The sequence below is a fragment of the Pongo abelii genome, chromosome 3, assembly GCF_028885655.2.
Source record: "Pongo abelii isolate AG06213 chromosome 3, NHGRI_mPonAbe1-v2.0_pri, whole genome shotgun sequence".
In the NCBI taxonomy this organism is placed as follows: Eukaryota; Metazoa; Chordata; class Mammalia; order Primates; family Hominidae; genus Pongo; species Pongo abelii.
The window spans coordinates 7,755,149-7,771,904 of NC_071988.2; the positions used below are offsets into that span (position 1 = coordinate 7,755,149).

The window sequence follows — 16,756 nt, forward strand, 5'->3', positions numbered from 1 at the left end:
ACACATGAAAAGGCTAACAGGCTTTGATCTGAGCCCCACACATACTAAGTGATCAATAAAAGGCAGGAGGGAGGATGGTGAAAAGGTGAAATGACATGAGGATGAGGAGGTTGATGGTGGTGGTGGTGGTAATCATAGTTGTCATGGATCAAAATGTATCCCCCCAAAACTCATGTGCTGAATCCTAATCCCCAGTACCTCAGAATGTGACTGGATTTGTGTATGTGGTCTTTAAGGAGGTAATTAAGGTTAAATGGGTCAAAAGGGTGGGGCCCTAATCCAATATGACTGGTGTCCTTGTAAAAAGAGGTGATAAGAACACAGATGCACCCAGGGTGGCCACATGGAGGACACAGAGGGAAGGTGGCCGTATAAGCCAAGGAGAGAGGCCTTGGAATAAATCAACCCTGCCCACACCTTGATCTCAGACTTCTTGCCTCTAGAACTACAAGAAATAAATGTTTGTTGTTGAAGCCCCCCAGGCTGTGACACTTTGTTACAGCAGCCCCAACAAGCAAATATGATAACAATGATGCTAGCATTGTGACTGGAAAAGCACAGGGCTGGGTGTCATCAGGACCCCGGGTTATGGAGGAAAACTCCTCCTTCAATCCTCATTTTTGCCGGCTGCATAAGGCTCCAAGGAAGATGAAGCCGGGTGCAGAGAGAGCAGACGGGAGGCATGTAGGATCCAGGCAGTGAAGAAATGAGGGAAACTTGAGAGACACATGGGAAACTGACCAGCAAGACCACAGGACACAGCCAGAGAAGTGTGGAGCAACACCTTCTGTCTCCACAGCTTGGGGCATGAGTGACACATGGACAGCAAGGCCTCAGGAAGCAGAGCCCACAGGAGAAAGAAGAACCACTCTGCAGGGAGGTGGGGAAGTTGGCTTGGGTCCTGCTGAGTTTGAGGCAGCTGTGGTGATAAAGAAGGAGACCCAGGAGTGAGAAATGAGAAAGGGAGCTGGGATTTGGGCTCCACAGCCACAGGAGGAAATGCATGAGCTGGTGCAGGTGGAGCAAATACAGAGTCAAGGCAGGGGCTGAGGGTGGAAGAGCACCAATAGCTGAAGTAGGTGGAGAAGGGACTCAGGCAGAGAAAGGGTGCACAGACAGGTGGGAGAGAACCAGGGAGACTATCATGGAACCCAGGCAGGAGAATGCAGCAAGGGAGTGGTCCAGCAAGGCCAACACCAGATGCAGTCAGCCCAGCAACCTCAATGAGAGCCAGGACCTGCACATAGAATGAGAGCCAGGACCTGCACATAGTAAGTCCTCCAAGCATTGGCAAAGGAAAAGCTGAGTGAGTAAATGAGTGAATGAGTAAATGAATGAGTGAGTAAATGAATGAGTAAATGAGTGAGTGAGTGAATGAGTCAGGGAATGAATAAGTGAGTGGGTGGGTGAATGAGTGAGTGAATGAGCAAGTGAGTGAGTGAATGAGTGAGTAAAAGAATGAGTGAACGAATGAGCAAGTGAATGAATGAGTAAATGAGTGAATGAGTGTGTGAACGAATGGGTGGGTGAAGGAGTTAACAATTGAATGGATAAGTGAGTGAATGAGTCAAGTGGGTTAATGAGTGAATGAATGAGTAAGTGAGTAAATGGGTGAGTGAATGAATAAGTGAGTGAATGAGTGAACAAGTGCATGAATCAGTGAATGAAGAGTGAATGGGTGACTGAATGAGGTAATGCATGAATGAGTGAGTGAATGAGTGAATGAATGAGTGAGTAAATGAGTAAATGTGTGTGAGTGAATGAATGAATGAGTGAATAAGCAAGTGAATGAGTAAAAGAATGAGTGAATGAGTGAGTGAAGGAGTGAATGAATGAATGCAGGAGTGAATAAATGAGTGTGTGAGTGAATGAGTGAATGAATGGGTAAGTGAATGAGTAAATGAGTGAGAGAATGAGTATGTGAATTAGTGAATGAATGAGTGAGTGAATAAATGAGTGACTGAATGAATGAATGAATGGGTGGACACTGTGAACACACAATCACTCTTGCATGGTTCTGTGGAGGTTGATCTCTTCTGTCCCATTTCCCACTGACAGTGAGATCTGCATGGACAGGCCTAGGCTGTGTTCTCCTCAACTTTTCTGGCCCCTCAATTGTGGCTGGCAGCCAAGTGGTGCCCAGGACAAGTCTCCTGAACAGGATGATTGTCCCTGGCCTGTCCCTGGGGGCAGCAGTCTCCTTAGCTGTCACAGCGAGACTGAACACAGACTTTGGTGCCAGGCAGGCCCCACTCCAGCCTCATCCCTTCCACCCACTAGGACCTGAGGCTTTGTTTCCATTTCTGTGAAGTGGAAACAATAATATCTCTTACCTTCAGAAGTCATTAACACCCAGTCCAGTACACTACCTGGCGGATCAAACCTGCTCAACAAATTATGCCTGCTGTTATCCTTTGCCCTTGGTGTTATTGCTATCATAATTATGATTACTGCTGATTGGTCCTATTCTCATTAATATTATTATAATGACCTGATTGCACAGCCAGAATTGGAGCCAGCTTTTCCTCTTTCACTAGTTTTATGATCTGTTCCCTAATCCTTAATAGAAGAATCATAACAACAGCTATATAACAGGGTCGTTGTGGGACCAAATTCTTTAATACATGTAAAGTGCTTACAATTTGCCATTGCAAGTAAATGGAACCAACCTAAGTGCCCATTGACCAAGGACTGAATAAAGAAAATGTGGTATATATACACCATGTAATACTACTCAGCCATAGAAAGGAACAAAATGGATTCTGCAACAACTTGGATGGAGCTGGAGGCCATTATTTGAAGTAATTCAAGAATGGAAAACCAAATATCATTTGTTCTCGCCTATAAATGGGAGCTAAGCTCTGAGGATGCAAAGTCCTAAGAGTGATACAAAGGACTTTGAGGAGGTTGGAAGTGGGGAGGGATAAAAGACTGGATATTGGGTAAATGACTAGATTGAATGTACACTACTGGGGTGATGGGTGCACTAAAATCTCAGAAATCACCACTAAACAACTTATCCATGTAACCAAAATCCACCTGTACCCCAAAAACTATTGAAACAAAAAGAAATAAAACCAAATATTCTTAAACAAAAATATATTATAATTTTATAATATAATTTCTTAAATGAATGTTATATTATTTTATAATATATAGAAATTATGTATATTTTTCTATATGTATTTTCTCTATATATTTCATACATATATGTAAAGTGCTTAGAAAAAAGCTTGGCATCAGATACCTTCTCAGTCAGTCATTAGGCTTTTAGTGGTAATTTGTCACTAACACAGGAAATCTCAAAAATTCTCATGATTACACACATCATCTCTAAACATTACATTCACTCCACAAGTATTTTGTATAGTATTTCCACCTTATACAAGGGAGATACGTTCCAAGATTCCCACTGGATGCCTGAAACTTTGGATAGTACTGAATCCTATATATACTGTTTTTTTCCTATAACATACTACCCTATGAAAAAGTTTAATTTATAAGTTAAGCACAGTAAGAGATTAACAACAACTAAATATAGAAAAATTATAACAGTATACAGTAATAAATGTTATGTGAATGCTTTCTCCTTCTTTCAAAATCTCTTCTTGTACTGCACTCCCCCTTTCCCTTCTTGTGACAATATGAGATGATAAAATGCCTACGTGATGAGATGAAGGGAATTGAATGACGTAGGCATTGTGACAGAGCGCTAGGCTACTACCACCTTCTGCTGTATCGATCAATCTGATTCAGATGATCCTGGATCATCAAGCCACGATGATGTCGATGGCCAGATGTCAGGAGCAGATTATGTCAATGATTACCAGTGTCATTGGTGCAGTGTCTACAGCGTGGATCCACTGGACAAAGGGAGATTCATGTCCTGGGTGGAACTGAGCAGGACAGCATGAGATTTCATCATGCTACTTAGAAGAAGGGCATGCAATTTAAAACTTAAAAATTGTTCAATTCTGAAATTTTCCATTTAATATTTCAGACCATGGTTGACCAAGGTTCACTGAAACCGAGGAAAGCGAAACCACAGATAAGGGGGACTAATGTACTTGAGTCCTGAATGCCTATGCGTAGACTGCATATTGAAATACATGCATGTAGAAAAGAGAAAAATTATTAAAACTTTTTACAAAATGGAGATTATGCAAAAAAATAGCAACTTTTGTAGCTCTAGTCAGCACATTAGCTTCAGAACATGAAAGCATGTCATTTGAAACTTAGGTTGCTCACATATGATGTCCTTCCTCATGTTTATAAGCTGGCCGCATTCCTTCAGAACTAAAAATGTCCTTATTTAATTGATTTAAGAAGCAGAAGGAAAAAAAAGCAAAACGTTTTGCACCAGTCGTAACACAAATTGCTGAGCGTATGCTCAGGTTTTGTCAGATTCTTGGAAGGAGATAAACCTTGAGAACAGAAGCCTGGAGATACTGACAATATTTGAGAGGAAAAAAATATGACATGAAAGCTTTCTGGAATTCTCATGCTTCCCATTGTCAAGCACAGCTCCCAGGCATTCATTTTCAGAAGGTTGCTAAGAGAAAGGCCAAACTATTTCCCGCTTTTCCATGTGGAAATGGAAAATGTTCTGGCCTGGTACTAAAATGTTTCTAAAGCCCCGTTGGTGGGAGGTGCTCTAGTTCCTTCCTTGAGTCCTTCCAGCTAAGAGAATACCAAGCTTCTCCTGTCTAATGTCCACATAATTTCACACACAGGACAAGGCACAGAAAGTGCTGGCTAAATGCTGTGGAAATTATGCTAAAGGCTGTGGGAATTATGCCAAACCACCAGCCTGTGTGGGTGCGGGATCTGCTAGCCATCAGGAGAGCCTGCAGCCCGCCTTCCCAGCAAGGTGAAGGCTGGCTTTGGGGGACACAATAACCTTACCCTTTTATGTGGAAAACACAGATTCATACAGATTACATAAACAAATATGTAGTATATCTATGGCATCCAAATTTTATGGTAGGTAGGGAAGACAATTAGGAAAATAAAATGTCTAAAAAGGCTCCTGGGTGTGGGGTGGGGGTGATAACGAAAGAAGGGCTGAGAAGCACTAGTCTATGGTGCTGAGGCTGGCATGGGAGGAAGACAGCACAACACAGGTCCTCTGCTGCCCCTTGGCCAAATGTGTGTGAAGTCACCCTAGTTACTGGTGAACAGGTACTTGCCATAATGGAAAGCCCACCTGGGTCAGACATGGGATAGGTGCTAGGGAAAGAGCAGTGACCAGGGTTAACCAGATTCCCAGTTCTCTGTGGAATTTACCTTCTGAGCAGGAAGACAGAGAGGAAGGGAGCAAATAAGTAGGACAACTGTGAGTGGCAACTCTCTGCAGAGGGAGATAAAGTGGGGGTGGAGTCAGCGAGTCATGCAAGGGAGGTGGCTCACCACAGGTGGCCGGGACAGGACTCTCTGAGCATATGGCTTCTGAAACAAGACCTAGAAGGAGAGAAGCCCCCAGCCATGCCTGATGAGAAGCTCATTCACGTTCAGCACAGAAATCTGCACGGGCAAAGGCCTGGGGCAGGAGTGAGTTCGGTATTTTTGAGAATCAAAGAAAAGGTTTGTGTATCTACATTACAACTGATGCCACAGAAATACAAAGGATCATAACAGACTACTATGAACACTGACATGCCAGTCAAAATTGGATAACCTAGAAGAAATGAATACATTCCTAAAGACACACTATCTACCAAGACTGAGTCATAAAGAAAAAAAACATGTGAACAGACCAATAACAAAAAGAAAGATTGAATCAGGAAGAAAAAATTCCCCTAGCAAACAAAAGCCCAGGACCTGACAGCATCAATGGTGGAGCCTACCAAACATTTAAAGAAAAATTACAGCCAATCCTTCTCTAACTGTTCCCAAAATATTGAAGAGAAAGGAACCCTTCCAAACTCATTTTACAAGTCCAGCAGTACCCTGATATCAAAGCCAGACAAGGACGCTACAAGAAAATAAACTTACAGGCCAACATCCCTGAAGAACACAGATGCAAAAATCCTCAACAAAATTCTAGGAAACTGAATTCAACAGCACATTAAAAGAATTGTTCACTGTGATCAAATATGATTTATCCCTGGGATGCTGGGATGGTTCAACATACACAAATCTGTAAACATGATACACCACATTAACAAAATGAAGAATAAAAATTATATGATCTAAAATCTCAGAAGAAAAGAAACATGAAAGAAAAAACTAGTGTATTTGATTACATAATATATACAATTTTAGATTTCAGTCCTTCAAAAAATATAAACTTATTTAAAAAGCAAATGTTATGCTAGAAAAAAATATTTGGGGCAAACATGACAAGAGGTAAATATCCCTAAAATACAAAGCAGTCTTAGAAACCAATTATAAGAACTCATCTCCCCATTGAAAAAACAGGCTAAAAATAAGGCCAACCACAAAGGAAGAAATACGAAAAGCCAATAAAATGAACCACACAACACATATTTAGTCCCACTAATCAAAGAACTGCAAATTACAAGTACAAGGAAAATTACTTTTTCTCATCCGGAGTTGACAAAAATTTAAATAAATGTAATTCAGTGCTGGAGAAAAAAAATCATATGATCATCTAAACAGATGCAGAAAAAGCATTTGACACAAGTCAACATTCTTATAAAAACTTTCAACAAATTAGGTATAGCAGGAATACTTCTCAATATAATAAAGGTTATATATGACAAGACCACAGCTTACATCATACCCAATGATGAAAAGCTGAAAGCTCTTTCCTCTAAGACCAGAAACAAGACAGGGATGCTCACTCTCACCACTGCTATTCATCTTAGTGCTGGAGGTCCCAGCCGGAGCAATTAGACAAGAAAAAGAAAACGCATTCAAATTGGAAAGGAAGTTATGAAACTGTCTCTGTTTTCACATGACATATATCTTATATATAGAAAATTCTAAAGACTCTAAAAAGACTGTTAAAACTAACAAATGAATTCAGTAAAGTTGCAGGATACAAAATCAACATGCAAAAATCAGTTATTTTTCTATACACTAACAAGGAACTATCCAAAAAAGAAATTTAGAAAACCATACTATTTACAATAGCATCAAAAGTAATAAAATACTTAGGAATAGATTTAACAAAAGAAGTGAAAGATTTGTACACTGAGAACTGTAAGTCATTGATGAAAAGAATTAAAACACAAACAAATGGAAGAGTAAACATTTTAATGGATTGGAAGCGTCAATACTGTTAAAATGTCCATACTATCCAAAGTGGTATGCAGATTCAACGCAATTTCTATCAAAATTCCAAAGAAAAATGTTCACAGAAATAGAAATCCTAAATTGAATCCTAAAATTCAAATGGAACCACAAAAGACCCCAACTAGTTAAAGCAACCTTGAGCAAGAAGAACAAAGCTGGAGGCATCACACTACCTGATTTCAAAATATACTACAAATATATAGTAATCAAAATAAGAGCAGATATTAAGTGTTCTAACCCCCCAAAATAAGTACATGAGTTGATACATATATTAATTAGCTTGATTGAGCTATTCCACAGATATATGTATATCAAAACATCATGCCATAGACTAAATATATACAGATTTTATTTTTCTATTAAAAAATAAAATGTACAACAACAACAAATTATTAACAAGTGTAAGATGGTGATGACAGAGCATTATACCAAGCACGAGCCCTTCTAAGTATAGAGCCTGTGTGACTGCCCAGGTCACACACCCATAAAGCTGGCCTTGCTTGCAGGTAATATAGGAAAATATCCCGTGCGCGTGTGTGTGTGTGCGCACACACATCTGAGTGAGCATATAGAGCAGCTGGTGCACCGGCAGTGTTTAATAGAGTCAATAAATGGAAACCATGTTACTCTAATTTGGGTCCACTCACTCTCTCTAGTCTGAGGGTCTGACTCTCCCGCTTAAGGAAGGAAAGCAAGCCAGGGAGGGAGAGAATTAAGGTTACTAGCAGTCCTGCCACGTAGCAGAAGATTTACATTCTTATAAAAACCTGGTGAGGTTTTGATTATGCCCAATTTTACAATGAAGATGACTGAAGCTTGGAAAGGTTAATTAATACTATCAATTTCATAGAGATAATAATGTTTCATGCTGCTGTCGTTCTCTCTGGTTCAGAAAGCATTTTCACCTTTATTTGACCCTCATGGCAGCCCTGGGAGGGAAAAAGAGCAGAGATGCTTGTCCTTGATTTAATGAGAAGTCAAATGAATTGCCAAGTTTCCACCACCAGCAAAGCACCAGCTCTCCTGAGGACGTGTCCTGTGGCACCTCTAGAAGAAACTCCTCCCTGGGCTGGGGTCAGGAGCTTCTCTGCACTGGGACTGGTTTCCCTGTGTGGATAACTGCCCAGGTTACACTTTTCCAGTTGCCCTCAAGGAAGCTCAAATCTGGCTGAGGGCTTTTAAGATGCACATTTCAAGCTTTGCCCCTGACACACTTCTGTCTTTGCTTTTCTCCTTTGTCTTTGTTCAGATGCTCATATGTGCCATCCTGTTATACTTAAAGTGCCTACCAAACCAATTTAAATGCTTCGTGTAATGCTGTAGGAAAGCAGTTTTTCAAGCTCACATATGTGTGTCTACCCCACAAACTCTGGTTTCTTTTTCAGGGCAGGGGCTCTGGGAAGTATGCTGATGCAGAGATTAGAACTGGGCTTGGGCCTAATCCAATGTGTGCAAATCACTGTGTGAGGCCCTTGGGGCATCAGAGTTCCAAGTTGGAGAATGAGTTCCTCCCATCTAGAGAGTGACAATCACATTTGGATAATAAGCCAACACAGCAAACTCAACCAAAAATGCAGGACAGCTTGAGATCTCACACTCACAGAGAATTGCCCAAATCCTATAGCTTCCAACAAAATGAAGTCATAATTTCACTATTATCTTTGCAAATAGATGACAGAGTCTGAGAGAATGTCTCCAGGGGCCCTCCTCCATGTCGAGCAGGTTTCTTGCAGCCAATAACTTTACAAAGTTGTTTGAACAGTGGCTCTCTCCCTGCTCTTGTTCATTATATGGGGTCAGGGTGTGGGAAGACGCTTGGGCTGCAGGGTGCTGAGGAACAAAGGACAGGCTCCAACCTGTGACATGCAGCATGGCACCACCCCGTAGAATAATGAGCCTGGGCTCTCCCAGTTAGAGCACTACCTGGCTTCCTGAACAGCTAGATGGCCCCTGTGGGAGGAACAGCACGTTCTGAAGATGTACTGCTTGGATATGAACGTCTTCTTTTTATTGGAAGACGGGAGCGAGTTGTTTGAAAAGATCTGAACTGAATAAAAGTAAGTTATATGTTATATGTCTCTACTCGAGACTCCCTTTAAAAGAAAACCTGGCATTTAATTAAAGCAGTCTAGTGGGAAAGTGCCAGAAGGACCTTTTATTTATTCATTTAATGCATATTTACTGGGAGCTCATTCTTTGTCACTGTCAGTGCTATGTTCTGGGGACACCAGGAGAAATAAGACAGACATCATCTGTCTTTGGTGAGCGTGATAGATAAGAGGACGCCTGACACTAAACAGCAATTTCACCTGTGATTTGGAGAAGGGGTGCTATAAGAAGATGTTTTATGGGAGGAAATATATCTGGGTCTAGAAAGGCTTCTTTGAAGAAGTGAACTTTAAACTGAGACCAGAAGGATGTGTAGGAGTTGGGCAAAGTCAGAAGGAAGGGCAGGAGGGGTGGAACTGGGGAAAGTATGAGAATCTATTCCAAGCAGAAGGAATAGCAAGTTCAAAGACACTGAGATGGGAAGGAGAGTTACAGGTTCAGGTGGGACTGGCCTGGAGAGAATGGGGGTGGTTGAAGACATGATGCTGATGAGGTAGTGATATGGTTTGGCTGTGTCCCCACCTAAATCTCATCTTGAATTGTATCCTTCACAATTTCAATCTGTTGTGGGAGTGAACCAGTGGGAGGTAATTGAATCATGGGAGCGGGTCTTTCTCGTGCTATTCCCTTGATAGTAAGTCTCACGAGATCATTTTTAAAAAGGTTTTTAAAAAGGGGGGGTTTCCCTGCATAAGCTCTCTTTCTTTTTGCCTGCCACCATCCACGTAAGATGTGATTTGGTCCTCCTTGCCTTCCACCACGGTTGTGAGGCCTCCCCGGCCATGTGGAACTGTAAGTCCATTAAACCTCTTTCTTTTATAAATTGCCCAGTCTTGGGTATATCTTTATTAGCAGCATGAAAATAGACTAGTACAGGTAGGCAGAAGCAGGTGATGAGGGGCTGTGGAGGCTTTGATAAGGATGTTATTTCTTATATCAAGGGCAATGTTGAACCCTACAGGGTTTTAGTAGTAGAAGAACGTGTGTGTACGTAAAAGAAATGGAGTGATATGATCAGTTTTGCCATTTAACAACATAGGTCATCAGTCAGTATGGCTAGGTTATGCTCTATAATAAACAAACCCAAAACCTTAATAGCTCATAACAAGAAATACTTATTCTTTACCCATACTACGTGTCCACACAGATCAGCAAGCAGCTCTGTGTGCTGCATTCACGTGGTGTCTTAGTCCATTTGCACTGCTATAACAAAATATCATAGACTGGGTGACTTATAAACAACAGAAGTTTATTTCTCACAGTCTAGAGGCTGGGGAATCCAAGATCAAGGCATGGCAGATTCAACGTCTTGTGAGGGCTTGCTTCCTGGTTCATAGATAGCCATCTTCTTGCTGTGTCCTCACATGGTGGAAGAGACGAGGGGTCTATACGGGGCCTCTCTTATAAGGACACTAATCCCATTCATGAGGTTTCCACCCTCAAGATCTGATCACCTCTCAAAGGCCCCCACCTCCTAACACCATCACATTGGGGATTAGGATTCAATGTAAGAATTTTGGGGGAATACAGACATTCAGATGACAGCACTCAGGACCCCAGCTGACAGAGGCTCCATCTCATCTACTATACATTTTCCTTCTTTGGTTATTGTCAGTCTCTTCCCTTAAGAAGTAGCATATTTGCCTGTTTGGCTCATTCTCTTATCCCCAGTGTCTGGCACAGTGTCAGTATTCAATAATATCTTTTGAATACATGAATCTTGTTCACTTTGATCAGTCACACTCATCTGTCAACCCCCACAGCAAGCCAAGCTCTTCTCTTCCCTTCTTTGGAAATGTTTTTCACCAGCTCTTTGTGAAACCACTGTGGTTCATTTTTCCAATCTCAGCTTAGATTTTTCCTCCACAGAGAAGCTTTCTTGGACTAGCTTTGTGATGGTTCATTTGTATGTCCATTTGACTGGGACATGGGGTGCGCAGATACTTCGTCAAACATTATCTTGAGTGTGTCAGTGAAAGTGTTTGGAAATGAGATTAACATTTGAGTTGGTAGACTGACTCCCTATGTGGGTGGCCCTCTTCCAATCAGCTAAAGGTCCGAAGAGAACTAAAGGCTGACCCTTCCTCTAGTAGAAGGGGACTCCTCCTGCCTGACTGCCTCGAGCCAGGACATCAGCCCTCTTTGGACTCAGCTTTGAAATTTCAGCTCTTCTTGGGTCTCGAGCCTGTAGTCTTTCAGACTGGACCTACTCCAGCAGTTCTCCTGGCTCTCCAACTTGCCAACTGCAGACCTTGGGATGTCTTAGTCTCCTGAATACATGAATAAATTCCTTATAATAAATATCTTTTTATATAGATCTACATTCTATTGACTCTGTTTCTCTGGAGAATGCTGACAAATACAATCTCACAGCAGACTCCCCCGCCCATCTCCCCTCTATCCTTACTGTTTCAATCCACAGACTGCAAGCACCTGCCTCTCTTTGCTGTAGGGCATTCTCTTGTAGTGAGAACCCCTTCTGCCCTGCACAGCAGGTGAGAAATGTCTGGGATTAAAGTACTCTGAGAGCAGCTCTTACCTGGTGACTGATGGGCATGGGTGGGCCAATATCCCAAGTCTCTTAAACAAAGGGTGGGATGATCTTAAGACATGTTATGCACTGCTTACTAAAGTGTGCACATGCCCACAGTGGTACCTGCATGATAACACCTCCTTTATTTGCTGCTTTCCCTTCCCTGTCTCACTTCTCTTCCTATGTTTCCTGAGACCACATCTTAAACAAGCTATTTGCACATGGATCCTTGTCTCAGAATCTGCTTGTAAGGAAACCCAAACTGAGATACAATCATCAAGGAGGTCCATGCACATCGTTTATTTTTTTTTTTAATTTTAGATTCAGGGGTACATGTGCTTGTTTGTTACATGGGTTTCAGATGCATAATGACAGTGGTTGGGCTTCTAGTGTACCCATCATCCATATATTGGATGTTCTACCCAATAGATAATTTTTCAACCCTTCCCAACCCCTTTTGAAGTCTCCAGAGTCTATTATCTCCATCTTTATGTCCATGTGTAACCTTCATTTAGCTCCCACTTATAAGTGAGAACATGTAATATTTAATTTTCTGTTTCTGTGTTAGTTCACTTAGGATAATAGCCTCCAGCTCCATCTATGTGGCTGCAAAGGACACGATGTTTTCCTTTTTATGGCTGTATACTATTCCATAGTGTGTGTATACACACACACACACACACACACACATTTTCTTTATCTGATTAACTGCTGATGGACACTTAGATTGGTTCTGTGACTTTGCTATTATAAATAGTGTTGCACTAAACATACAAGTGCCAGGTGTCTTTTTTGTGTAATAATTTATTTTCCTTTGAGCAGATACCCAGTAGTGGGGTTGCTGAGTCAAATGGTCATTCTATTTTTAGTTATTTGAGAAATCTTTATACTGTTTCCCATAAGGGTTGAACTAATTTGAATTCCCATCAACAGTGTATGAGCATTTGCCTTTCTCCACGTCCACATCAACATCTGTTGTTTTTGACTTTTTAATAAAAGCCATGCTGACTGATGTAAGATGATATCTCAATGTGGTCTTAATTTGTATTTCTCTGATGACTGGTGATGTTAAGCATTTTTATGTGTTTGTGGAAGCTTATATTTCTTTTTTTTCAAAAATGTATTTTCATGTCTTTTGCCCAGCTTTTAATGGTGTTGTTTATTTTATTCCTCTTGAGTTGCTTGAGTTCCTTACAGATTCTGGATATTAATCCTTTGTTGAGGGCATAACTTGTAAATATTTTCTCCCATTCTGTAGGCTGTCCGTTTATTCTGTTGATTATTTCTTTTGCTATGCAGAAGCTTTTTAGTTTAATTAAGTCCCATTTGTCTATTTTTATGTTTTGTCACATTTGCTTTTGAGGTCTTTCTCATAAATTATTTGCCTAGGCTGATGTCCAGAAGAGCATTTCCCTAGGTTTTCTTCTAGGACTTAAATAGTTTCAGGTCTTACATTTAGGTCTTTAATCCATGTTGAGTTAACTTTTGTATATGGTAAGAGATAGGGGTCCAGCCTCACTCTTCCACTTAATGGTCAGCCAGTTTTCCCAGCACCATTTATTGAATAGGATGTCTTTTTCCCATTTTTTATTTTTGTCAACTTTGCCCAAGACAAGTTGGTTGCAGGTATGTGGCTTTACTTCTGAGTTCTCCATTCTGTTCCATTGATACACGTGTCTATCTTTGTGCCAGTACCATGATGTTTTAGTCACCATGGCCTGGTAGTATAATTTGAAGTCAAGCAACGTGATGTCTCTAGATTTGTTCATTTTGCTCAGGAGTGCTTTGGTCATTTGTGCTTTTTTTGGGGGGGGGGGTTTCATATGAATTTTAGGATTTTTTTTCTAATTTTGTGAAAAATGACATTGGTAATTTAATAGGAGTTGCATTTCATCTGTAGATCACTTTGAGCTATATAGTCATTTTAATGATATTGATCCTTCCAATTCATGAGCATAGGATGTTTTTCCATTTGTTTGTATTGTCTACAATTTCTTTCATCAGTGTTTTGTAGTTCTCCTTATACAGCTCTTTCACCTCCTTGATTAAATGTATTCCCAGGTATTTTTCTGTGGCTATTGTAAATGGGATTGGTTCTCGGTATGAATGTTATTGATATACAGAAATGGGCTACTGATTTTCATACATTAATTTTGTATCCTGAGACTTTACTGAAGTTGCTAATCAGGTTTAGGAGTCTTCTAGAGGAGTCTTCAAGGTTTTCTAGGTATACGATCATGTTGTCAGAGAACTGAGATAATTTGACTTCATCTTTTCCAATTTGGATACCTTTTATCTCTCTCTCCTGCCTGATTGCTCTGGCTAGGACTGCTAGTACTATGTTGAATAGTGGAACTTGTCTTATTCCAGATTCTAGGGAAAATGCTTTCAACTTTTCCTCATTCAACATGATGCTGGCTGTGGCTTCGCCATACATGGCTCCCATTATCCTCAGTTATGTTCCATCTATGTCTAGCCTGTTGAGGGCTCTTATCATGAAGGATTGCTGGATTTTATAAAATCCAGATTTTATCAATCTGCTTTTTCTGCATCTACTGAGATGATCATATGGTCCTTGCTCCTAATTCTGTTCATGTGGACATGCATGTCATTTTCTATCACAGCATTCTGTATTTTTCTTTCCTAGTACATATCATATTTGCTAATTTTTATGTATTCATTTGTTAGCTCCATTGTCTGTCTTTAGCAAGAGCATTCGTCCATGTTTGTGTCCTTTGTGACTATCATAAAAGAGTTGTTCAATAAATATTGGATGAACACATGAATGAATGAATGAATAAATAACTGGCCCTGGCCATTTGCCTTCCCATTCTCTTAAGTCAGTTTTCTCATTAGAAAAAATGAGGCAGCTGTGCATGACACCTGGAAAGTTGCTTCTGGGTCTTGTATCCTGAGATTCTGAGATGTCAGGGCTCACAGGATAATACAGCACATAGTTTTGTTGCGGGACAAGGCTCTGGATAAGAATGTGGCTTTAGTCTGCATTAATTAGACAAAGAAGCTGAGGAGACTATGGCAATTAAGAAGCAGAGAGAAAAATCCTCCTTAGCAGTGGGCTTTGGCAGGTCAGTAACGGAGTGCAGCCTTGTGCAGCTCCAGCCTTGGGAGTGTTTGCATAGAAATTGCCATTTCAGGTTTCTATTATTCAAGACTAATGAGTGCTGCAGATTTAACATAACTATTCTTCCCTAATTATTGCTTTAGCCACTCTCCTGTTTTTGCTCATGATTTCTACTTGTGATTTTAGAGGGTAGAAAAAGAGCCTACTTTGTGGAGTCAACAGACTCACAGCATCGGCAGATTTCAGGTTTTCAGGTGATCCTGAAGTCTAAGACAGGTGGAATGCCAAACGAACTTGAACCACCAACTCTGCAAGTCACTGCACCACTTAACAAAAAAAAAAAAACTGTAGAAAATATGAATAGTCCTCTACCTGGAAGTTGAATCTAAAATTAACTATATTGCCACAAATAAATCTTTAAGTTCTGATGGCCTCAATGGAGAACTCTTCCATTGAAATATTAAAAACGACAAAATTAAGTAAACTCTTCCAGAAAACAGAAAAGGGGAATATTTCCCAACGTGTTTTACGAGATCAGCATAACCTCAACACCCAAACACGAGAAGGGCACTTTAGAAAACTATTTAACAGCGCCAACCAAGACTGGGAATTTACACATGACCTAGCAATTCCCCTCCAAAATGAATATCCAAAAAATTGTAGGTACATCAAAAAGCATGTGCAGGACATATATGAGATTTATTCTAGCCTCAAACTGGAAGCAATCCAAATTGCCTCAGAAGCAAAATGGATAGACTGCAATATATTCAAACACTGGTATATAATGTAGCAGCAAAACTAATCTACAACTATGTGAATCAGTACAGGTCATCATCATCGAAAACATATAAGATACAAAAGAAGACACAGCACAAGTTTCCATTTATAACGTTCCAAACCAGAACGTAAAATCAGGGCAATGGTTACCCTGGGAGTGGCTACATGGAAAAGAGTATGAGAGGGACTTCTTGTGGCCTGGTAATGTTGCATTTATTGATATGAGTGGTGATTATAAAGGTGTGTTCACCCTGTGAGGACTACCTCAAGCTGTAGATTGATAATTTGTGCAATCATCTGTGTGTTTGCTATGTTTTAATAAACATTTATATAAAAATAAGATTGCAATTTATTAAAATGCATAGAATTTACAAAAAGAAATGAGTCCACATGAGCCTCAATTTTAAAAGAGAAAAAAACTCATTGGATAACACTGGAATTTGTAAAGGCACCAACTTCTTTGAAATTTCGTCAATAAAGGGAAATACTTAAACATTTATTCTGCCATTCTGGAATGAATTTTATTTCAGGGTAATCAAATAGCAGACGATGAGGTAGGGTTCTTTCACTTACTAAACATAGAAAGAATGATATATTAAATGTTACCATTTTGTAATTCTTGTTAATTATCAATTCTAGCAATGGTCATTGATGGCTTGTAAAATTACCAGGTGGAAAGTTGATGAGGGATTTTACCATCCTAAGATTGTCTCTACCTAACTCCCTGATCAATCCCTTAGCACAGTGGTCCCCAACCTTTTAGCATCCAGGACCAGTTTTGTGGAAGACAATTTCCACAGATGGGGGAAGGGGAGGATGATTTCAGAATGACTCAAACACACTACATGTATTGTGCACTTTATTTCTATTATTATTACACTGCAATATATAATGAAATAATTATACAACTCACCATAATGATCAGTGGGAGCCCTGAGCTTATTTTCCTGCAACTAGATGGTCTCATTTTGGGGTAATGGCAGACTCTGACAGAT

At 40.3% G+C, this 16,756-nt stretch overlaps 1 protein-coding gene across 4 annotated transcripts in view; it reads right to left on the bottom strand.

Annotated features, from left to right (window-relative positions):
* Nucleotides 1-16,756, bottom strand: part of STK32B (serine/threonine kinase 32B) — a 435,418-nt gene that overhangs the window by 361,573 nt on the left and 57,089 nt on the right. The window lies entirely within an intron of this gene.